Source organism: Rhinichthys klamathensis, unplaced genomic scaffold (assembly GCF_029890125.1).
Source record: "Rhinichthys klamathensis goyatoka isolate OS25496 unplaced genomic scaffold, OSU_Roscu_1.1 h1tg000111l_1, whole genome shotgun sequence".
NCBI lineage: Eukaryota > Metazoa > Chordata > Actinopteri > Cypriniformes > Leuciscidae > Rhinichthys > Rhinichthys klamathensis.
Genome location: NW_026606649.1, coordinates 12,681,996 through 12,704,868, shown reverse-complemented (window position 1 = coordinate 12,704,868; position 22,873 = coordinate 12,681,996). Strand labels below are relative to the sequence as shown.

General features: G+C 40.7%; 1 protein-coding gene across 1 annotated transcript in view; it reads right to left on the bottom strand.

Annotated features, from left to right (window-relative positions):
• rims3 (regulating synaptic membrane exocytosis 3) overlaps window positions 1-14,225 on the bottom strand; it is an 88,267-nt gene extending 74,042 nt beyond the window's left edge. The window contains exon 1 of the mRNA XM_056254543.1: window positions 14,021-14,225. The gene's annotated coding sequence lies outside the window, so the exon portion shown is untranslated. The remainder of the gene's footprint in view (window positions 1-14,020) is intronic.
• Between the last annotated feature and the right edge of the window lie 8,648 nt (window positions 14,226-22,873).

Genomic DNA, 22,873 nt, shown 5'->3' with positions numbered 1-22,873 from the left:
TGACAGTAGACAACATGCGCATTTCTGCAATATACGACTTATTACGGTAATTCCGTCAGCAAATGACAGCAGCTTTCTGGCAGAGCGGGAAGGAAGGATTTGAACAGAGAGATACGAAGCGCAGCAGGTTAGAGTGTTTTGGATTGCATAAAATAGTAAAAGAAACTAACAAATACATCGCGAAAGAAGTGGTAGACAGCAGAAGAGGGGATTGGGATGATTTTTAATGAAACTTGGGAGGCGGATGGCCGTTACTCTTTCACGTATCTTTACATATGGTGTATGCATGTGCATGTGTGCGTGCCTATGAATGGACGCATGCGTGTATGAAAAAAAGTGTCCTAAATGAAAACTGTGCAACCCAATGTCACAAAAAAGACTTGTATCTGATGTATTATACTTCATTTTTCAACTTTAAAGTGTTAGTTCCTTTCGTTTGTGATTTTTCAGTTTTTTTCTAAATAAAAATCAGAAAAAGTATTCTCGTTTTTTAATTTTTTTGTCTATTTAAATTATATTTACAAACTCACCACACACAATAATGGTCAATAACTGTAATTTGTTGAAAGCTAATCTTATTCTGAAAAAGATGACACCATGCACATGAAGATAGCACATTATTTTAGAATTTTACAGTCAAAAAATCAAAATGTGTGAAAAACACCTATTTTAGCTTCAGGTTCTAAAGGGTTAAAGCAATATCATGCAAGGGAGGTAACACTTCGAATTTAATGAAACATCTGACGAGACATGGAGTGTACTTAAAAGCCGACCAATGCCCCGTGTTTGACAACCTACGAGACTCAGAGCCAAGCACGTCAACAGCAGCAGCTAGTGTTGGCCTCGCCACCGTACAAATTGAAGAGAGTCCCAGCCCTGCCAGTGTGGTGGTGGACATCACAGATGATGATAACAGCAGCCGTTCCTCTTCGGGTAAGTCTAGTAATTTAATGCCAACTGCAAATTTTGCATATGAAGTAGGCTAGCAAATTCAACAGCGTGTGTGACAACGTGCGCAAAATATTTTAACAAAGTTCCAACACTTCTTTATATGTAGCTATACTGTGTGTGTTAAATATTTCGGCTCATTGTCAGATATTTCTCTGCTTAAAGTAAAAGTCGTAATATGTGAAGACAAAATGTTGATCTTAAGTGTTTTACATCAGTATTAAATGGCACAATTTTTCACCTGAAGAGTTAGGTGTATGTTATAAACAATTTTGATAGTAATATTTTTATTTCTGGCTTTCAAGTTACAACAGTGACTCCTTTCACCATGGCTAAGAAGGCTGCACTAACCAAAGAGAAGGTGCAGAAAATCCACAGGGCAGTCACCAAATTTGTGGTGATGGGGCTAATAGATATCATATTTATTTTTTTATAGAGGGAGATGAGAACTGCCCTCAATCATAGATACCAACCACCATCCAGGGATGACATGTCCAACACATACACACCCGCGTGGTATTCTGTTATAAAACATAATGTCACCCAGGAGCTGGCGCAGGTCAGCAAAATTGCAATTACTTGCGATGGATGGACCAGTGTGGCACAGGACCACTATCTAACAGTGACTGTCCATTACATTTACAAAGGCAGCATCCAGCAGAAAGTGCTGAGCACTGAAGCAGTTTATGAGTCCCAGACAGGGCCAGTGGTGGCACAGGAAATCCACAGCATTCTTGAGGAGTTCAAGTTGACTGGAAAAGTCATAGCTGCCACAGTAGACAACGCATACAACATGGATATTGCCCTGAGAAACTTGAAATTTTTAAAAGTTGGGTGCTTTGCCCACACACTCAACCTGGCAGCACAGAAGGTGTACACCATCCAAGCTGTGACTAGGTGGTGTGCAAAGATTCGTGCAGTGGTAGTGTGGCTGAAGCGCTCCACCATGAGCAAAACTGTCCTGAGAGAGAAGCAGCGACTCCTCAGTAAATAGCATATATATAATTATAAATACATCTTGAAAAGTAATACTTTTAAATATAAGCAATTGTTTATTGTAATTCAAATGTCTGTGCTTTAGATTTGCCAGAGCACAATGTTATCCTGGATGTGAGGACTCGCTGGAATTCTCTATACCTCATGGTGGAGCGGTTTGTGGAGCAGTTCCCTGCAATCCAGGCAGCTTGCCTCGATCAAAGGCTAAGGAGGCCAATGGAGAGGGACAGGTGAGGTGATGGACAAGAGGGTCACTTGCAACAATATAAATTTACCTATTGTTCTTAACATTATTGTTTATTTTCCACAGACTAGAAAGGCTTACAGATAGTGATTTCGAGAAGGCAGAGGAATTCATGAAATGCATGAAAGTCGTGTACACCTCAACCCGCTGCGTGTCAAGTCCCCCACATGCAGCCAAATGATCTCGATCCTCACAAAGCTGGAGGCACACTATTCAACCTCCGATGCTGACAATGTCTTTGTGGCTGCTGTAAAAGAGAAGGTCTGGGGAGATCTCGAAAAAAGATACAATTTGCAGCCAATATCTATGTTCACAAAGAAAGAAGGCAAACCGGTGCACCAGATCCTCCTGTGGTCCTCAGGGAAGATGCTCTCCTTGAGACAAAATCTTAGGAGCAGACATTCTGTCAAGGGCAGGGGCTGAGGCCAGGGGAATGTAGACTTCACCCTGAGGGGGTGAAGCATATATGGGAGTTGTACGGTCAAACGGAAGTGGATCTGTTTGCGTCTCAGGATACGACACACACTCCACTTTGGTTCTCCCTCACACATCCAGCCCAGAAATGTAAAAATTAGATTCACTGCAATTGCATTAAAGAGCAGTATAACGTCTCAGGTACAGATATGGCCTAGGCTACGTCTGTATGCTTTTCCCCCGATTGCTCTGCTCCCAGAAGTTCTGGAGAAGGTCCGCCGGGATGGAATAAGTCTACTGCTAGTAGCGCCGTACTGGACGAGACGAATATGGTTTCGGACCAAGTGTCCCTCCTCGACGGCTCTCCCTTGGAGATTCCGGTCAGGAGGGACCTTCTGTCTCAGGCGTCCCCCCCCCCAGAGATATGGAACCTGTGGGTTTGGCCTGTGAAGGTGCCCAACTCATAGATTCTGGTCTCTCAACCAAGGTTGTAGAGACCATACTTCACTCCAGAGCTCCATCCAAGGGGACACTTTACACCCTGAAGTGGAAAGTTTTCATTTCTTGGTGCAGTATACGACAGTGGGATCCAGTAAACTGCCCAGTGGGTTCAGTGCTAGAGTTTCTACAAGATTGCTTTTCGGCAGGGCTATCCCCTTCCACATTAAAGGTTTACCATGGTGGCCATAGTGGTTTACTAAATACCCTTTGGGTGGTGCATCTTTGGCAAGTAAACCCTCTAATAACACATGTCCTTCGTGGCACTCTGAGGCTGAGGCCTGCAATTCTTTACAGGGTTACGGCTTGGGACCTGGCTATTGTTTTAGAAGGCTTATCTGCGGCTCCCTTCTGGCCCCTTAAAACGGTTTTAGAGAAGTTTCTGACAATAAAAACAGTTTTCCTTCTAGCCATTTCTTCTCTTAAAAGAGTATGAGATCTTCAGGCCTTATCGGTATCCCCCACTTGCCTTGAGTTCTCACGGGGGATGGTCAAGGCATTCTTTTACCCTAAGCAGGGCTATGTCCCTAAGATGCCGACCAACTTACCGCAGCCTATCGTTTTGCAAGCTTTCTGCCCTCCTCCTTTCAAAGATCATGACCAGGAAAAGCTGAACCTTCTCTGTCCAGTAGGAGTGCTGGATACATATGTCCACAGAGCTGCCCTGTGGAGGAAATCTGATCAGCTGTTTGTCTGTTTTGGATTGCCTAAAAAAGGTCTTCCTGCTTCCATTCTTATGAGGTCTCTGGTCAGCCTTCACCTTTGGCTATCAGAGCTAACTCTATCAGAAGTATGGCGGCCTCCAAGGCCTTAATTTCATATGAATCCCTTCAAGAGGTTTGTGATGTGGCGGGTTGGTCTTCTTCAGTCACATTCGTATGGTTGGCTGCCCCAGTTTCTCAGGTGCTTATGTCTTAGTTGTGCCACAGTTTCACATGGACAGGCACTTGTAAGTAGGGATGTCCCGATCCGATCACGCGATCGGAAATCGGGCCCGATCACGTGGTTTCAGACTCGATCGGAATCGGACGTTACCTCCTGATCAGGACTCGGATATATGTAAATAAGGGGTGTAACAGTACATGTATTCGTAATTATTGAACCGTTTCGGTATGAGGCTTCCGGTTCGGTACGCATACAAACCGAACGATTCCTAGGACCATTTTTCCTGCAGACAAAATCCGTGCTGGCGCGATCACCACAACGTTGCGCAACATCAAATGGCAAGCGTAATGAAAGCGGAACGAAACTGCGCTACTCATTATATTGTGCTTAACGGGCCATTTATCAGTTCGGACCAGCAACATCTGTGCAGCGCGAGATCAAGCGACACTGTGCTAAGAGATCCAGTGAAGAAAACATTTGAATCCGCCACTGAAGTAATAACATTGCTGCGAGATCTAGTGAGAAGCATTCAAATTTCTCCGTTATTAACCGTAGATCTCTATTAGATCAAACAGCGCTGACGTGGGAACCAGGAGAAACATTGTGCCGTGAATGAACATGGATTTAATGTTGCACTTCAAAACTCAAATATTATATAAATATATATTTAAATGTTATTTTTAATGTGATTACCAAAACATTATTTGTTCATCCTTCAAAGATTACCCCAATTTATAAACCTGAAAGTTTCAAGATGTAGGAAAACTCAAACTTATTTAAAAATATTTTTTCTTTTAATAAATAGGAAATTTCTCTGGCATTTCTTTCTTTTTGCTGTATCGTATTGAACCGAATCGCAAATTTTGTGAACTGTTACACTCCTAATGTATATATATATTCTCATTATTTTTTTATACACTTTTAAAACATTTTTATTTTTTGTTTACATGCCTGCCGGGTATTTTAAGTTGAGGTGCTATTTGTTTTTATATTAGACTTTTTCTATATTTACTGTTGCACTAAAGTCCAAAAGTGAAGATTTTATGTTATTTATTACTTGATTGTTCAAGCTACCTCACAGAAGTGCTCTGTTTGTTAACAGAGTTGTTGAATGTTAAAATAAGGTGTATTAAATAAAAATAAGGAACATCCTGGATCTGTTTTTTCTCTCTTCTTTATTCTTTTTTTATGTATTATATAAGTATCGGATCAGGACCCGGTATTGGTAGATACTCAAAATCAAATGACTCGGACTCAGACTCGAGGGCAAAAAAACCTGATTGGGACATCCCTACTTGTAAGTATGGCGTTCCCATACTTACATATGGCATTATCGTTCCCAAAGCATCATCGACGCAGCGTGATTTCCCTTGAAAGGGAACGTTTCAGGTTACGACTGTAACCATAGTTCCCTGAGAAGGGAACGAGAAACTACATCACACTGCCATACTTCATCCCTGTGCTTGATTTGCTTTGGTTAATTGAAGCTAGTGCTGGTCATTCCAGATGAGCTTTTATCCTTTCCTGGTTGTGACGTCACCCGCCCGTGACGTTCCATCTTGCCATTGGACTAGTTGACACACGTCATTCAGACGCAATCACGCAGAAGCGAAATGTTCCCAAAGCATCATTGACACAGCGTCTCATTCCCTTCTCACTATGGAACTATGGTTACAGTCGTAACCTGAGACGTTATTCTGCTCTTTAATGCAATTACAGTGAATTTAATTTTTACATTTCAATCTGTTTGTCATGCAAAGCTATCCCCTTGTAAAAAAGAAAGGCAATTCATTATATTGATTGTGCACTTGTACTGTACTTCAAACCCTAAAAGTGTCATTTTAAAAAGCTGTTTTTGCATTTAATGTAATGCATTTAATGAAAACACACTTCCATGACTGTTTCACGAGTTCACACTTACATCAATTAAACAGAGTAAAGATTATGCGTATTTGGCGTGCTGTCCGGGGGGAGGGCTCCGAGCTCGGAATTTTGCCCGAACCCAGAGTACTCCCCCCGTTGTTGTAAGAGTATTAGGACTATAAGTGAGGAGATGGGGTGGTGGAGGGATGCTGTTAAACTGTCAATGAACGGAGGTAAGTTTGCTGTATATATACACAGCGCTTAACTCGTTGATTAAGCACCACTCGTGTCTAATTAGGTTTGATTATCTGAATGTGCTCCACGTGTGTTTAATTAGGTTTAATTATCTGAACGTGCTCCTCCCGAACTTTGTTAATAAAACATCATTTAGCGAGTTCACACTTACATCAATTAAACAGAGTAAAGATTATGCGTATTTGGCGTGCTGTCCGGGGGGAGGGCTCCGAGCTCGGAATTTTGCCCGAACCCAGAGTACTCCCCCAAAAGGCAAAAAGAGCAAAGGACAGCCGCCAGACTAAAGACCCCCCAAAACGCAGAGAATTTGGCGGGCTGGCGTTTTGAGAATAAGCCTGGTTGCTTGACCAGGAGGGCCTGCTGGCTCACGAACGGGGAGCAGTCGTAAGTTGGAACAACAGTTGGGAGGGCTCGCACCGTTTCTCGACGGGAGCAGCTCACAGCGTCAGACAGGCGAGCTCTACCGGCCGATGAACAGCGTGATTTATGCCGCCTGACCAGGAGGGCCCGTGTTGCCTCTGGCGGGAGCAGCTCACTGCGCTGGGCGGACGGGCCCTACTGGTTGACAAGATTTGGGAATGCCCAACCAGGAGGGCCCATGTAGCTTCCGACGGGAGCAGCTCACAGCGTCGGGCTGATGGGCCCTACCGGCTGACGGTGGAGTGGCGCGTTTTTTGGAAGCCCGGACTGGAGATTTCTTGCTGTCCGCTGGGAAATCGATACCTGTTGGATGGGAAAGAGAAAACATAGATGCATGCAAAGTCCGCTGGGAGACCAATGCTCGCTGGACAGAAAAAGAGAAAACATAGATGCATGCAAAGTCCGCTGGGAGACCAATGCTCGCTGGACAGAAAAAGAGGAAACATAGATGCTTGCAATGTCCGCTGGGAGACCAATGCTCGCTGGACAGAAAAAGAGGAAACAGATGCTTGCAATGTCCGCTGGGAGACCAATGCTCGCTGGACAGAATTATGCAATGTCCGCTGGGAGACCAATGCTCGCTGGACAGAAAAGAGGAAACATAGATGCTTGCAATGTCCGCTGGGAGACCAATGCTCGCTGGACAGAAAAAAGGAGAAAACATAGATGCTTGCAATGTCCGCTGGGAGACCAATGCTCGCTGGACAGAGGAAGAGGAAACATAGATGCATGCGACGTCCGCTTGGAGACCAATGCTCGCTGGACAGAGAAAGAGGAAACATAGATGCATGCAACGTCCGCTGGGAGACCAATGCTCGCTGGACAGAGAAAGAGGAAACATAGATGCATGCAACGTCCGCTGGGAGACCAATGCTCGCTGGACAGAGAAAGAGGAAACATAGATGCATGCAACGTCCGCTGGGAGACCAATGCTCGCTGGACAGAGAAAGAGGCATCACGTAGGGGTTTTAACAGGAATATTAATTCTGAATAGTGAGGTACTGGAGAGGAGACATCACTGCTGCGGCAGTGGAAAAATAGCCAGAGAAACAAAGCTCCTGCGGGAGCAGAGGAGACATCACTGCTGCGGCAGTGGAGAAAATAGCCAGAGAAACAGAGCTCCTGCGGGAGCAGAGGAGACGTCACTACTGTGGCAGTGGAGAAACTTACCTGGAGAAAAAAAGAGCTCCTGCGGGAGCAGAGGAGACATCACTGCTGCGGCAGTGGAGAAAATAGCCAGGGAAACAGAGCTCCTGCGGGAGCAGAGACATCACTGCTGCGGCAGTGGAGAAAATAGCCAGGGAAACAGAGCTCCTGCGGGAGCAGAGGAGACATCACTGCTGCGGCAGTGGAGAAAATAGCCAGGGAAACAGAGCTCCTGCGGGAGCAGAGACATCACTGCTGCGGCAGTGGAGAAAATAGCCAGGGAAACAGAGCTCATGCGGGAGCAGAGACATCACTGCTGCGGCAGTGGAGAAAATAGCCAGGGAAACAGAGCTCCTGCGGGAGCAGAGGAGACATCACTGCTGCGGCAGTGGAGAAAATAGCCAGGGAAACAAAGCTCCTGCGGGAGCAGAGGAGACATCACTGCAGCGGCAGTGGAGAAAATAGCCAGAGAAACAGATCAGATTATTTTATTTAATGCCATGTCGGCATCCAGAGCTATTTTCATGGCAAAAATTCAATCACAAAAATACAAGTATCATATAAATACAATAAAAACAAAGCAAATATAAACAACAAGTCATATTATATAATATATATATTTAAATTAACATGATAAAAAATCTAAAACCTTTTCAGGCATAATCTCATTAAATATGTCCTTCAATGAAGAAACTTCATAAAAGAGCATTCTGCTTGCATGAAGGGCAGAACAATCTAATAAAACATGTTTGACAGATAAGGGAATTTTACAAAACATACACAAAGTTGGGTCTTCAACTTTAAGCAAAAAGCATGGGTCAAACTTGTGTCCAGAGAAACAGAGCTCCTGCGGGAGCAGAAAACTTACCTGGAGAAATGAGCTCCTGCGGGAGCGGAGAAGACATCACTGCTGCGGCAGTGGAGAAATTTACCTGGACAAATTGAGTTCCTCTGGTGTGAGGCTGAGCAAAGGGAGGAGTAGGTTGGGGCCTGGTGGGCCGATGCTCGTCTTCTTGCGCGTTAATCAAAAACGCGAAGAGGTGGTGAGAGATTAAATCCTTGCAGGATTATGCGCATCTGAAGTTTAAGTGGCCGAGCAAAGATAGCAGTTCGCGTTTTAGAACAGTGGGAAGGTGGGCGAGATCAAAATATCCTATCGATTTTTTTTTTTTTCTTGTGCAGTGAGGCCTGGAAAACAACTGTATCCAAGTTAATGCCCAGAATTCAAATGGACGAGGCTGAACCCATGGTTTTAACCTGTGCAATTGGAATCCCGAGCTCAGCAGAAACTGTGCGGGGCTGAGAGATCGATTATTAAACGTACGAAAATGTTCTTATTTTCTCCGTTTATTTCGTTTTATTTTGATCATTTCTATGGGTCATATTACCTGCCGATTTGTTCGTTCTGAATCAGAAAAACCAATAGTGAAACTGTGGCTTTAAACTAGCCTACCTACTTCAAAAAAAAATAAAAAAATAAAATAAAAATGCATTTATGCTATAACTTTAAGTTTCTAAGCGATTTTTGTAAATAAATTGCAGGACAGTGTTAACGAAAGGTTCTTAATGATTCTGTGTGCAATCTGCACGTAATGTGCGACCTATTGTTTACGTGTGAGTTTACCAAAAGGAAGCATCGCGTTAATGAACGGCAAATCATTTGTACGGAAATTATTTAAAACGCGCGTTCCCCCGATCAAAATTAGCATCCAGATAGCATAACTTGCTCGTGATTCAACAACTGAAGTGATACGAAGTTCAATTAGGGACAGAAAACGAAAAGGTTTTGAGCCAAGCACTCACAGAGTTGACCCGGCAGATGTTGAGTGTGGACTGACCGGGACTGAATCTGCAGCGCGGCTTACTTAGGGCCTGCTGGGGCGGCCTGACGCTGGAGGAAGACCCGTTCCTTCGAATTAAGAGGGCGGCATTGCCTTATGGCCATTTCTCTATGGCAGGAATTATTGAATGGGACAGTTTAAAGAAATACGCGGAAGTAGATTGCTGATGTTTCGCCCGCGGTGGCGAGGACCCGTTTGTTTGGCCTGACGCCCACGAGATAATACCAGAGGATTGTGGCAAAGATTCCTAATCCTGAAGGACGAAAGATTCTTCATCAAACGGGAAGCGCTCGATTCGGGCATGTTAGGAAGGTACTGCGGGGCCAAATGCTGTTAAACTGTCAATGAACGGAGGTAAGTTTGCTGTATATATACACAGCGCTTAACTCGTTGATTAAGCACCACTCGTGTCTAATTAGGTTTGATTATCTGAATGTGCTCCACGTGTGTTTAATTAGGTTTAATTATCTGAACGTGCTCCTCCCGAACTTTGTTAATAAAACATCATTTCTTAAGACATGTACACTTTTAAAAATCGAAATTCAATTCCAATACGTAAGAACTAAAGCAACTAAACCTAAGCAACTAAAGAGGATGCATCGAATGCAGACTTGAGAGATTCGAACAGTTAGAAATCCCAGAAGATGCTGCGGTCGGACAATCTTCGCCTTCTTTTTTAAGGTAGCCTGGCAAGACCAGTCTCCACGAGAAGGTAAGTCCTTTCTTTGCGTTCTTGGAATTGAGAAACAGCCTGCTTCTATTGCCATCTTGTTTGTTTTTATAGCTACCCTTGTTAATCTCCATGACAACAAATCACCTTCACCTGTCCCTCATTAGCCCGTTGTCATCTAGTGTATTTAAACCCTCAGTTATCTTCTGATAATTGTCTTGTGTTAACGTTTCATGATGGTGTTTATCACTGATGATTCCTGGTGTTTATTAAATGTGAGTTCATTGTTCTTCTGCGTCAAGCCTCTCTGTTTGGAATCACATCAAGTCAGGGTGTGACAATTACACACCCTGTGTAATTGTCACAATAGTTTGATTGTAAATTATATATGGAACTATAGACTATATAGATCTGGCTATGTGAGACTACTTTGAATTAATCCCTTTTCTTTGCATGACACATTGACATTACAGTACAGAATGGCTCTTTCGACATTATACTGAATATTGTATAAGCATTCATTTCATGTGTCACTGAACAGAAGAAAGACCCTCGGGAGCGCTCATAAACGTCACTCACATCCTTTTGATTTTCCTGGCAAAAACTTCCTGAGTCCTTCACATAAAAGTCAGTCAACAGGCTTTCATAGACAACACATTAAAACGAATAATACATGAAAATCTTACATATAGCCCCTTTAATAATGGTAAATGAAAACCATAATAATTTATTCACTTTCCTTCCTCATCCTCTACTTCATCTAATTTTTTGCCTGTTTTCGCAGTGAGTGATGAAGTGAATTCTCTTGGTGAGTGTGAACTTTTGGGTGAGGGTGGGGGAACACTGATTCATGTAATTGCACAGCAGATTTACTCTGATTTACACTTGTCTATCTCTCACATTCTCACTTTCTCTTCTTGCTCTCCATGTTTTATATAAGACTTTGTACGTCACTGATTATTAAATCCATCTAAATTCACCCTGCAAATGCATGAGTAAGGAAATGATAGCGGGGTAGAGAGGGATGCAGACAAAAAAAAGTGTGGCAGCACTCAGCATAAGGGTTGCAGTCGACCGCAGAGTAGCTGCATATTTAATGTGCCCTTTGGTTGTGAGTTTAATCCTAACGTTAAGATTCTGCAATTATTAGAGAAAGATAGGGGCATGTTTACCTTTTACAGTAAGGAAACAAAGACATGATTTGTATTCATTGTGCACCAAAGCCTTCTGTACTCTTAGAAATTAAGATTCTTTATTATCATCATTGTTTCTATGAAGAACCTTCATTTCCCATGGAATCTTTCTATTGAACAAAAGGTTCTTTATAGTGGAAAAACGTTCTTCAGACTATTAAAATGTTCTTCACACACTAAGAAAAAAATATTGTTCTTTTAAGAACTGTTCACTGAAATGTTATTTTGCGAACACAAAATGGTTCTTCTATGGCATCGCTGTGAAAACCATTTTTGGTTCCTCAAATAACCTTCCAGTTCTTAACCTCTTAAAAGAACCACTTTTTTTTCTTAATGTGAAGAACATTTTAATAATCAAGAAACTTTTTGCAATAAAGAACCACTTGTGGAATGAAAAGGTTCCATACTTCCATTGATGTTAACGGTTCTTCATGGAACCATCAATGCCATTAATGAACCTTTACTTTTAATAGTGTATGTCATTTATAAAAGATGTATTGTAATTATATAATCTCTATTCAATTGTCTCTATAAATACACTCATTGTTAAGTAACTAATAGTCTATGTCCAAATTATAGATGCATTGGTCACAAGAACAACGCACTAATTAAACGTCTCAAAAGCGTTTGCCAAACATGGACAAGTGCACTCGCAGAGAAGAGCAGAATTTGAACATCACGGCTCATTGACAAGAACAGAAAGACACTTAACGGGATGGTTACTAAACGCCACAGCCGTTACTTACATGGTTACTTACATGGTTACTTACAGCCTCAAAAAATACCAAAGAATCTAATCAGCACCTCTTTGAACCAAGCTCAACAAAAAACTATAAATCACAGATTTACTGCCATCAGGAGCCCGCTTGTTTCCAGGCCCAGTGCACAAATAAGTATAACCTGGTATAAGAAGCACGAAATCTGGGCCCAGGAGCACTGAACGAAAAAGAATGGTTTAGTTTTCACTCTATTTCATCCTATAGGTTCAGAAAAAGCCATGGGTTCCTTCAACACTGAATGCTTTTAGCTAGCTGTTGTACATGATGCATTATTTATTTGAGTTATTTTCACCTCCTGCACATAACAAAACATACAAAACATGTGCTCTACTTCAAAATATGGATTAGAATTACAAAAACTAACATCTCTGACTTCACTAAAAAATACCATGAACCATAACGATTCCTAAATTCTTCACCCTCCTGGGTTCATACACTGTAAAAAATTACATGATCAATGATGACAACATATGTTTTTACATAACTCAAGTTAAAACATTTTCAACTTTTTTATAAGTTATACAAGATTCAAATCATGTTTTAAGTCAGTTCAATGTAATTTAAGTTGAAATGACTTAAACATCCAAGTTGATTGTACTTAATAATTTAAGACAGCAAGTTTTTTTTTCTACAGTATACCTGCCTTTACCATAGAATTCGAATGGCACAACCGCTTGTGATCCCATTTACTGGGAAATGCCTCGCATTTCTTGATAGAGCCATGATAGAGCCATCCCATTAAACTCAACATCGCCTTTGACCTAAAATCAGCATGTAGGCACCAAATAGTCTGGCAGCTGTGAACAAACCTATAAATCGGATACTTTTACTGCCCTCCCGCAGCTCTCTCAAATGGATGATGTACTTAAATCAGTGAAAGGTGTAATCGCCCCTTTTCCTGTCCTTACGGCCTTCAGACACTTTATAGATTTAACAGTATTGACTTAAACATATCTCACAGGGATCACTGCTCCAGTGATATGCATATAGATACAGACAGCTTAAACAACAACTTGAACTGATTCGCTGTCTATTGAGTTTTACGATCTGAACAATCAACAGATCCAACGTAAATCAATCCCATTTATCAGTTAGGCTATTAGCTGTGAATGATCGACCACTGAGGAACAGATTCCTGTTGTTAAATGTCAATGCTGGAATTCTGTTGATCTTTCATAAAAGGAAGGTACTATTTGTAGGCTACTGATTCAGTGTTGTAAATATTTATTTAGAGCATGCCACAATTCCAGTACCTCCATGTAAAACTCTCAATGATCCTGTCGTCTGTAAACATCTATATAAACATTGAATTGACTATTTATTAAATAATCTATTTTAAAAATATATTTTACTTGCTGAATGAAGAATAAAAGCTTTGTGCAAGGTTTTCAATGCACCATTTTGACTGATATTGGACATATATTATCATATTTCGAAGGTAGCATGCAATGTTTCTTCTATAAAGTATTATTATAAAGTAAACAGTGGAGGCAAATACACGCATAACCTCTCATAAAACTTAAATATATCTAATTCAAACTAAAAATATGTGCTTAATAATAGCCTAACTAAAAATAAAAAGGCACCAGCAAAGGCATAATATAAATAATAGACCATAGAGGCCGGAGTGAAAATAAATGCAGCAAAAGAGGTGTTGCAATATTCATGCAATGCACAGAATATCTGGTTCTCAAATTCAGTTTGCAATACAATTGTTCGAACAAATGCATTAAAACAAAACATTAACGATTTATGCATAATAGCTGCCAATGATGCACTCGTTGCCTTTGCAATGCAGCTTTACCCTAATAATAATAATTCAATGCATCACGTCTTCTGCGCTCGCGCGAATATATTCAAACACTTACCGGTAAACAGCGAGTAGAAATAGGCACGGGATCGTTTCGGGCAGTCAGATAATGGTGTGTTTCTGTCGTGTCGTTGCAGATAATGTCATTGTTTAGTTTGTTTTATGTTCGCGTGCCAGTGTCTGGACGGTTCTTGCATCCACAGAAGAGAGCGACAGAGCAACTGACGAGCGAGCGGCGCGCTGCTGATCCAGCCTTCTCACAGCGAGCGCGTCTCCATGGTTACACACCTGATCCGCTGGTCTCTATTGGGGCAGGTGTGTAACCATGGAGACGCGCTAGAGGCGATGAGACTGGATAAAACTCTAGTCCCCAGGCGCGAGTTACACGGCGTAATCAGAAGCGGTTATTAGAATGTTTAATGAACTTACTTCTCATCAACATCAGCCGGTACATCCTGACCAGACACACACAATTTCAGTACTCTTGTTTATCTTATTTATTTATTTTATTTTTTTTATTTTTACTGAAAAAGGGAACATGTAGGCTAGTCCACAATACTGGACCATAAAAAATCTCAATTGGGGGGGGAAAAAGGAAAAAAGAAAAAAAGATTAATGATATGGCCTGTCTCACCTCAGAGTCTTCTCTATGGCCCTGTCCCAAATGGCACACTTCATGTGTACGGTCGGGTTTTGTGACATGTGTACGGTCGGGTTACAGTGGCCGCCGTGTGCGTGTGTCTGTTAAAGCCCAAAGTAAACACCTGCCGTCCGAGTCCGCGCACCGTCCACGTGACGTAATTTTCGTCATCAGGAGGGTCCGCGGATATCCGCACACCCCGTCCACGTGCAGCCCAATTTTTGTGAGCTTACAACAGCGCATGTGCGAGTGACTTGAGCGCTTAAAAACAAAATCCTCTAGATAGTGTGCACACGCCAAATGCGTCTTTCCACACTCACGGCCAAAGGAACGTGGAAAATTAGATATAATGTATGTAACTTTTTCACACTTCTAAAGCATAAAAATACCGTAATATGTTTGCAGATATTTAGGAAACATGCTGAGTTCACATGCTCGTTTCTCTGAAAAACACTTTTACAGCCAGTTATTTTACTTTGAAATGTGCGTTCCGTGTTTGAATGTCTGTTTTTGTTTTGTCTGTGTGATCTCGCCCACAGCCAGTTCACCCAATTTCGACACCCGGGATGCCAGTTGGCAGGAAACACAGCGTATTGCAGCCAGCAAACAAACTGGGTCAGAGATTACAGATTCTACCCAAACTAAAAAGCCTCGGTATCCATCTAAAGATCTCTATGAGCGAGAGCATATTAAAACGCGGATGAATCAACTCATCAACTTACTCCTCGTAAGTCTCCTCGGCTTTCATTGTCAATTGCGCTCGTTCCTTTTGCATGTCGTCAAACTGGCAACCCGCGTGAGTTTCAAGTCTGAGCAGGAGGGGGCTGGGGAAACAACGATCTCTGATATTTTGAATTTGGACTGCAGTACCTATTTCGACCACTAGCTGTCATTCTTACAGACTGCACCTTTAAGACCAAAGGACCGTGGCTTGGGCTGCATCTGAAATCGCATACGTCCATGCTATATAGTAGGCAAAAAACAGTATGTGACAAAAGAAGTATGTCCGAGATTCACAGTACCCATGAAAGAGTAGGCAAAAAGTACCCGGATAACCTACTAGGCCTACTTCCGATTCGATTCTGAAGTGTAGGGCCCTGTCCCAAATGGCACACTCCGGACTTGTGGACTTCCTCAGAGTCCACAGTTCGGTGACGTCATGTAGTGCAGACCTATAGGGCCCTTAGCGCGAGTCCGCGAGGGCGCATTGAGAGGTATTTTTGGGACAGACTCGATCGTCACGCCGGAAACAGGAAGACGGTCTGATTGTTGTTATGGACAGGAGCTACAGGTTCGGGGAAATATGCTGCCTATTGTTGTTGTGTTTACATATGACTCAGTAAAGCCCTGACATTCTGTTCTATTTATTTAATGAATCATAATGCGATCGTATTATTCAGCTCGCTATTATTAGCCTATGTTTGAGACATCAACCACTGGTTGATGATCATAATGTTTGTATAAACTTGTCATAAAAACCGTAAATGATAATTACACTTAAATATTTTCTTTTCAGCCATGTTAACAATTGTCCGTGAGCGAAATCTCCTCCCATCCGTTGTCTGATTGGCCTTTCGCAAGGATTCCTGGGTAGTTAAAGTGCGTGGAGCCTGCATCTATGCTATTCTGCATTCATGCGGACTATAAGAAAGTCCGCATGAAGTGCGCCATTTGGGACAGGGCCTATGATGGACTCTTTACTATCCCATGAGGCCACAGGGGAGGATTTGTGAATGGCGGTGACGTGACGCAACTAACGCTGGTAGGTAACATGATAATGACAGCATGGAGAATATAGTACTTCCAGATTACATTCATACTGCACCCATTCATACTATATAGAACATACGTTTTTAGTGGTCGTGAAGTAATTACTTGTTAAAAGTAAGTAGCCTACCTACTCAAGAGAGTATGCGATTTCGGATGCAGCCCGATTGTCCCATTTGTCATTTTAGGTTTTAGAAGGGTGCGCGTTAAAAAGGTCATATGATATTTTATTTATTAGAGAATTTTTTTTATTTTATTTTTAATTTATAATATTTCGCTGTATCCCAAATTTTGTGCACATTACTGTTACCACAGGCTTTTCCACAATAAAAAATGTGACGAAGTGTCATCATTTAAAGTCTTTGTATCTACAGCATGATAATACTATACGACATTAAATCTTATTCCATTTTTTTCCCCCGTTTTGACTGCATTCAAGCCAGGGTTATTATAACTAAAACTAAAACCATTAAAATACATTTTAATGAAATAAGTTTAGTTTAATTTGAAGTACTAAAATAACTAAACTATAATGTTAGAAATATCCACAGCTCGGGTGAACTCGGCACAAATCTCAACATTAAAAATCTGGACTATAGCTTCTGAGAAGGTTTCCAAGTATATTGTGCAAAGCAATGATCAGGACTCAGATTGAATACCCTAACACTTTATCCCACGTGTTTTTTTTTATGTTTTATCATTCCTGTGGCTGTTTTTCTGTTGACTTATCTATCCATTATGTACCCCATTGTAAAGAGACGTCGGGGCGGGGCGGGGCGGGGCGGGGCGGGGTGGGAGGGGAGAGAGGGAGGTGCAGTTGATTTCATCGGTGTTTTCCTGTTCTCATTCTGGCATGTTCATTGTCAAAAATGAAAAATAAAATGGCTTAAAAAAAAAATAATAATAACTAAAACTAAAAACTTTACATATTTAAAATAGAAACTAATAAACCTTGCAAACAAAATTACCAAAACTTTAACTAAAAAATAGAAAATATGTTTAATAGTAAATTATATTGAATAGCTAACTAAAATATTTCAAGCTCAACCCTGTTACCCAAATTATTGTACAAATTTACAATGATTTTTCTTTAATTCATGGGATTGTTCATTTATGTGTTTAAGATCACAATATAAATAATTTATATTGAGTCCAATTCTTATTTGGACTCCATTCTTATATTTACATGGAGTCTCATCTGGAGTGTTCTCTCTGTGCACAATACAGTGTGGGATATGTCATGATGCTGGTACACAATTGGATTAAGAGGTTTATGGATTATAAAGATCTAAATGGGCTGACAAGGCAGTGATAGTCACCTGGAAGTGAGTACTATTGGATTAATGGTGGCCCAGACGCTAACCTGTCAGAGAGAATAAAAGCAACAGCCTCTCTGCAGAGGTTCAGCCATGTTTGTCTTTGCTCCTGGACATTAGGAATCGTTGCTTATGATAGTGTTAACTCGTGGAGAGGGAACAATTCCTAATTTTGATCCTGCCGCTCGTTAACCTGGCTTTTATACAGGTTTTCATTATATATTATTTTAGCGACTGCTGGGAAAAAACAATAAATCCAAATACCAGAATGATTGATATAGTGTACGAATTCCCAGTCCCGCACTTTCAAAGCAAGCATCTTCTCAGCACAACTGATATCCAGGAATAAATGTTGCAAAATCCAGGACAGAAGGGAAGACTTTGTGACCCTGAACATGAGAAATAGTTTAGGCATTAGACTACCAGCCTAATTGTTTTACCAGCAGTAGGTCAACATTGAGGACAATAAGTAATTTAAAGGACCCTAAACATTAAAGGGATACTCCACCAGTTTTTCTTATTAAACTATGTTATTCCCTTAACTAAGACGAGTTGATACATACCTCTCTCGTCTCAGTGCGTGCACTATATCGCTCTGTATTGCCGCAAAACTATGTTAGCACTTAGCTTAGCCCATGCATTAAATATGGGCCAAGCAGAGAAGCGACCAAACACTTCCACGTTTTCCCTATGTAAACACAGTTACTCGAGTAGTGTAACTTGACCTGGGCTGGTGACACAAAATAAACCGTTGCGCTTTTCTAAGCGTTTAAAATTGATGACTATATTGTATGGCGGAATACCATAACAAGTGCTTTTGAGCACTTCGACTTGGCGCAATAATATCTTCACTCGTGAAAAGTCCTCTTACCGGCTCCCGCTTCCTCTCCCCCTCCCGTTGACATTTCCGTCAATACAACCATCGAGACTTTTACTACCTGTGCTATTAGCAAACTGCAGATCATTTGCAATGGCGGACTTTGTAGATGATTATGACTTCTTTGTAGAAGACCCAGAGCCATATCTGTTTGAACCCGAGTACACGGAGGAGGAATTAGCTCTTATGGACCGTGAGAGGCAAGAAAGATAATGATCCAGAACAGACCGGAGCTGGCGAAAGACCACGGGCAAACAGCAATTGGTGGTGCAAGTGTGACTGTTGCGAACAGATGCCGACCGAAATTGAGAGCCTGTGCTGTTTAGAATGCTAACTAAGCTAACTAGCTTCCAACAACCTGTTACTTCGTCAACTCCGCTCGAACTACTACTACCGGCGCATGTCACGTTGGTTGTATTGACGGAAATGTCAGAGGGAGGGGGAGAGGAAGCGGGAGCCGGTAAGAGGACTTTTCACGAGTGAAGATATTATTGCGCCAAGTCGAAGTGCTCAAAAGCACTTGTTATGGTATTCCGCCATACAATATAGTCATCAATTTTAAACGCTTAGAAAAGCGCAACGGTTTATTTTGTGTCACCAGCCCAGGTCAAGTTACACTACTCGAGTAACTGTGTTTACATAGGGAAAACGAGACGAGAGAGGTATGTATCAACTCGTCTTAGTTAAGGGAATAACATAGTTTAATAAGAAAAACTGGTGGAGTATCCCTTTAAAATGCATTTTTATGAAGAAGTTTAAGAAACATTTTTTTTTTTAAATCCACAAGTAAATGTTATGTTCAGTTCAAATGGAGTTCATGGAGATATTCAGATTTATTTGCATGTTTAATATGAATAGAACATTGAGAATAATAGTTTTTATCGTGCCTTTTGCATACTGAATTAATGATCCCTGATGTGGTTTTACCAGAATACCCGTCACAGATGTTTATGGAAATAGGATTAGGTAGGAAACAGTGATCGTTTCCTTGTTGCAGACCCTCTTTAAAAAGGGGCATCTGGTTCATGATGAAATTCATGTTATAATTGTGCAGCTGTGTGGTTTTGCAATGTACTTGCAGTCATCTTCATAATGGCTCTGTTTTGTTGTTTATAAATCAGAAAGCTGTGAACAAAAGTTTTTGTTTGTTTTATTTTTTGAGAAATCTGTTATGAGAAATCAGAATGATGTAAACAATTGTGTTCTTTGTTTCTGAGAAATCAGAATGCTGTGAACAAAAGTTTGTGTTTTGCTTTTGATAAATCAAATGCTGTTAACATTTTAGTTTTGCTTGAATTGGCTTTGTTTTTTGTTTAGTTTTGTTTGTTGTTTTTTAGAAATCTGTTGTGAGAAATCAAAATTTGCTTTGCTTTCTTTTGCTTTGATCTGCCCTGCTTTGCTTTTCTCCGCTTGGGTTTCTCTTCATTTTGTTTTTAAAAACTAACCAGAGCTAACTGGCATCAAAATCAGTTATGAGATAATAAAAAAAAAAAAAAAATAATCCCTTGTGGCCTTGTTAGAGTCATATTTGCTCTTTAATAACAGAATCACACACATGTGACAGCCTAATGTCTCATTAAGGTCATGTTTTTGCATCATAATGTTTTTGTTTTTGCATGTTGAATGCACTCCATGTCAGATAAAGACTGCAATGCATCAAACAGTCAAATAAAACCTTCCAGGCAAAACTGTTTGGAAATCTTGTAACATGATTCAAAATTAGGTCAATTCTGAAAGTCTAACAGTGTTTTGCACACTCATTAAATGAATGTTAAAGACTATTTTTGTACTGATGATTGACTATTCTGGAGGCAAACGCTTTGGAGAGACTTGCAGAGTTTGCTGGTAAGACTTATGACTATGTAGTTTGTTAGTGGTGAATGTTGCTGAATAGACCTGAATGTAGCATCTGCAGCATAAATGTAAGGTCAGCTAAATTTCACCCCCATTCAGCAGCAGTTCATCTTAAGCTGCTGTACAACAGCAAGAAATCTGAGCCAGACGCCACATATACCTTCTAAACACAATCAATATAGCAATTATAAGTTGACAGGACCAGATTCAATATACACTAACACAGCATCTTTGTTAACAATCCCCCTGAACTGATTCAGAACCCTGCTCATCACAGCCCAAGCAACTCTTTCATTGTGGTCTATCTGGTTTTCGTGAAATAGCGCCCTCAGCTGTCCATACACCATTATGAGTCAAATTACCTTTTTGTATTCAAATAATTGTTTGAATAATTGAATTTAATAGCTTAAATCTTTGTACATTTTTATTATTCTTACAATTTTTTTTAACTTTGACCTACATTCATTTCTGCTCTCAAAACTGTATTATACTGTTCAATGCAATTAGAGACCCTGATCTTCTTGTCCTCAAATTGTTGTGCATCTGTGCTTTCCTCTTGTCTCTCTATGATGAGATTCTGTTGGCTGGCTTCTTTTAAGACAGCTTTTGAAATTTTTGCCATTTTGAAACCAAAATTCATAAAATACACTGTAACATTGTACTGCAATTGTTTTCAGCAACCATTATTTAATTTATGTTAATATTTCAATATATATATATATTTTTACATTCTTAATTTTAATTTTTAATTTTAATATTTGTTTGGAAACTAATACTTTTTTAGGATTCTTTGATAAATATAAAGTTCAAAACAACAGCATTTATTTAAAATAGAAAACTTTTGTAACATTAGAAATGTATTTTTTTCTGCTGTGGTGTAAAGTAGTTGAGTAAATTACTGTAACTATCTTTTTGGCTACTTTGTAGTTTTATTGAGTATCAAAGAGTAGCAACTTTTACTCTCTACTTGACTACATTTTTGAATAAGTATAATTACTTTATGTACTCTTAAATCCAATACATTTTACATGGCAGCTAACTTTTTCTGCAGCAGTTTATTTCAGCTACAAAGGAAGTGATATGCCATCTTCAGGGCATTGAAGGTACTACATCTTGTGCGTTTTGCCCTTACTTACCCAAACTTGTCCACAAGCTATGTGAGTGCATTAGCAGGCATTTATGAATCCCAGGCATTTCATATATGAGGTGAGACAAGACTGCAGCCGGTGATGAAGCCGAAACCAGCACATCCAGAGCACATTCTTTTTACTTAACATTATTTTTATTTATCTGTTATAATGAAGAGACCTTTTTCAAGGATATTGGTTTACTTATTCCCTTTTTGATCCCAGGTTGTGTCGACCTTGATTTATTGCAATTTTAAGGTGTTCAGTTTTATTTTGACTTTTATTTATTACACTGACATGTCTCTTAGGTGTTCAGGACTAGCGAATTTTTGAGCCTTCATTCTGTATGAGTAAAATACTTAAGTACTGTTAAAATCAGATACTCTAAGACTCTTACTTAAAAAGTCCTATTGGAATTGGTGACGTGTAACTTGTAATGGAGACATTTTCCCTGTAAGGCATCTCTGGTTACTGGGGTAACCATGATTCTATGAATGGTGGAAGACAATCAGAGATGGTCAGTAAATAGTGGAAGGAGTCACGTCTCGTGCATTACATCGATAATCTCGTATTTAGTGATGTGTGACTTTGTCCGATGATGTGTGGGAAGCTATATCAATTCTGACTGTGTCATGTCTGACTAGGACATTCTCAATCCAAATGACCAGAGACTCGGTTACGCCAGTAACCAGCGTTATATTTCACTGTTCCAGACTGCCAGAGATGGTTCTTACATTGTGGAAGAGGAATACAGCTAATCACAAGAATACAAAAGCTTAAATGTTATCTTGCAAAACAGAGGAGCTATTCAAAGGAATAGGAGCCACATTTAGCCTATAAAACCTTGTGAACGTGCAAGGCAATTTCCCATGTAGCTGCCGCACATATCTCCGAGAGGGGCACGACACACAATGCTGCAGAAGAAGTGGCCATCACTCAAGTCACTGCGCACTTAACGAGAGAGCTTGTAACTCGCCAACCCTTCTGGTTGATGTTATGGATAAAAGGAAAGCAGTCTTCATAGAAAGATTTCTAATATCTGCTTGCTCCATCGGCTCATAGGGTGCTGAACACAGACTGTCCAACATGACCTGCAAAACTCACTGGGCACACACTACCCGTGCAGGTGGCTTGTGACCCAATAGCTCCTTTAAAAAAAGCCACCACTAGCCTATTTGCACCGATTGACACCTGTTCCACAGGATCCTGATGGGCTGCCAGGGCTGTCAGAAACACCTTAAGAGTGGCCAGAGAACGTCCAATGACCAATAAGTACTGCAGAAAGTCCAACACTACGCTGATAGGACAATCAACTGGGCTGAGAGTCCAA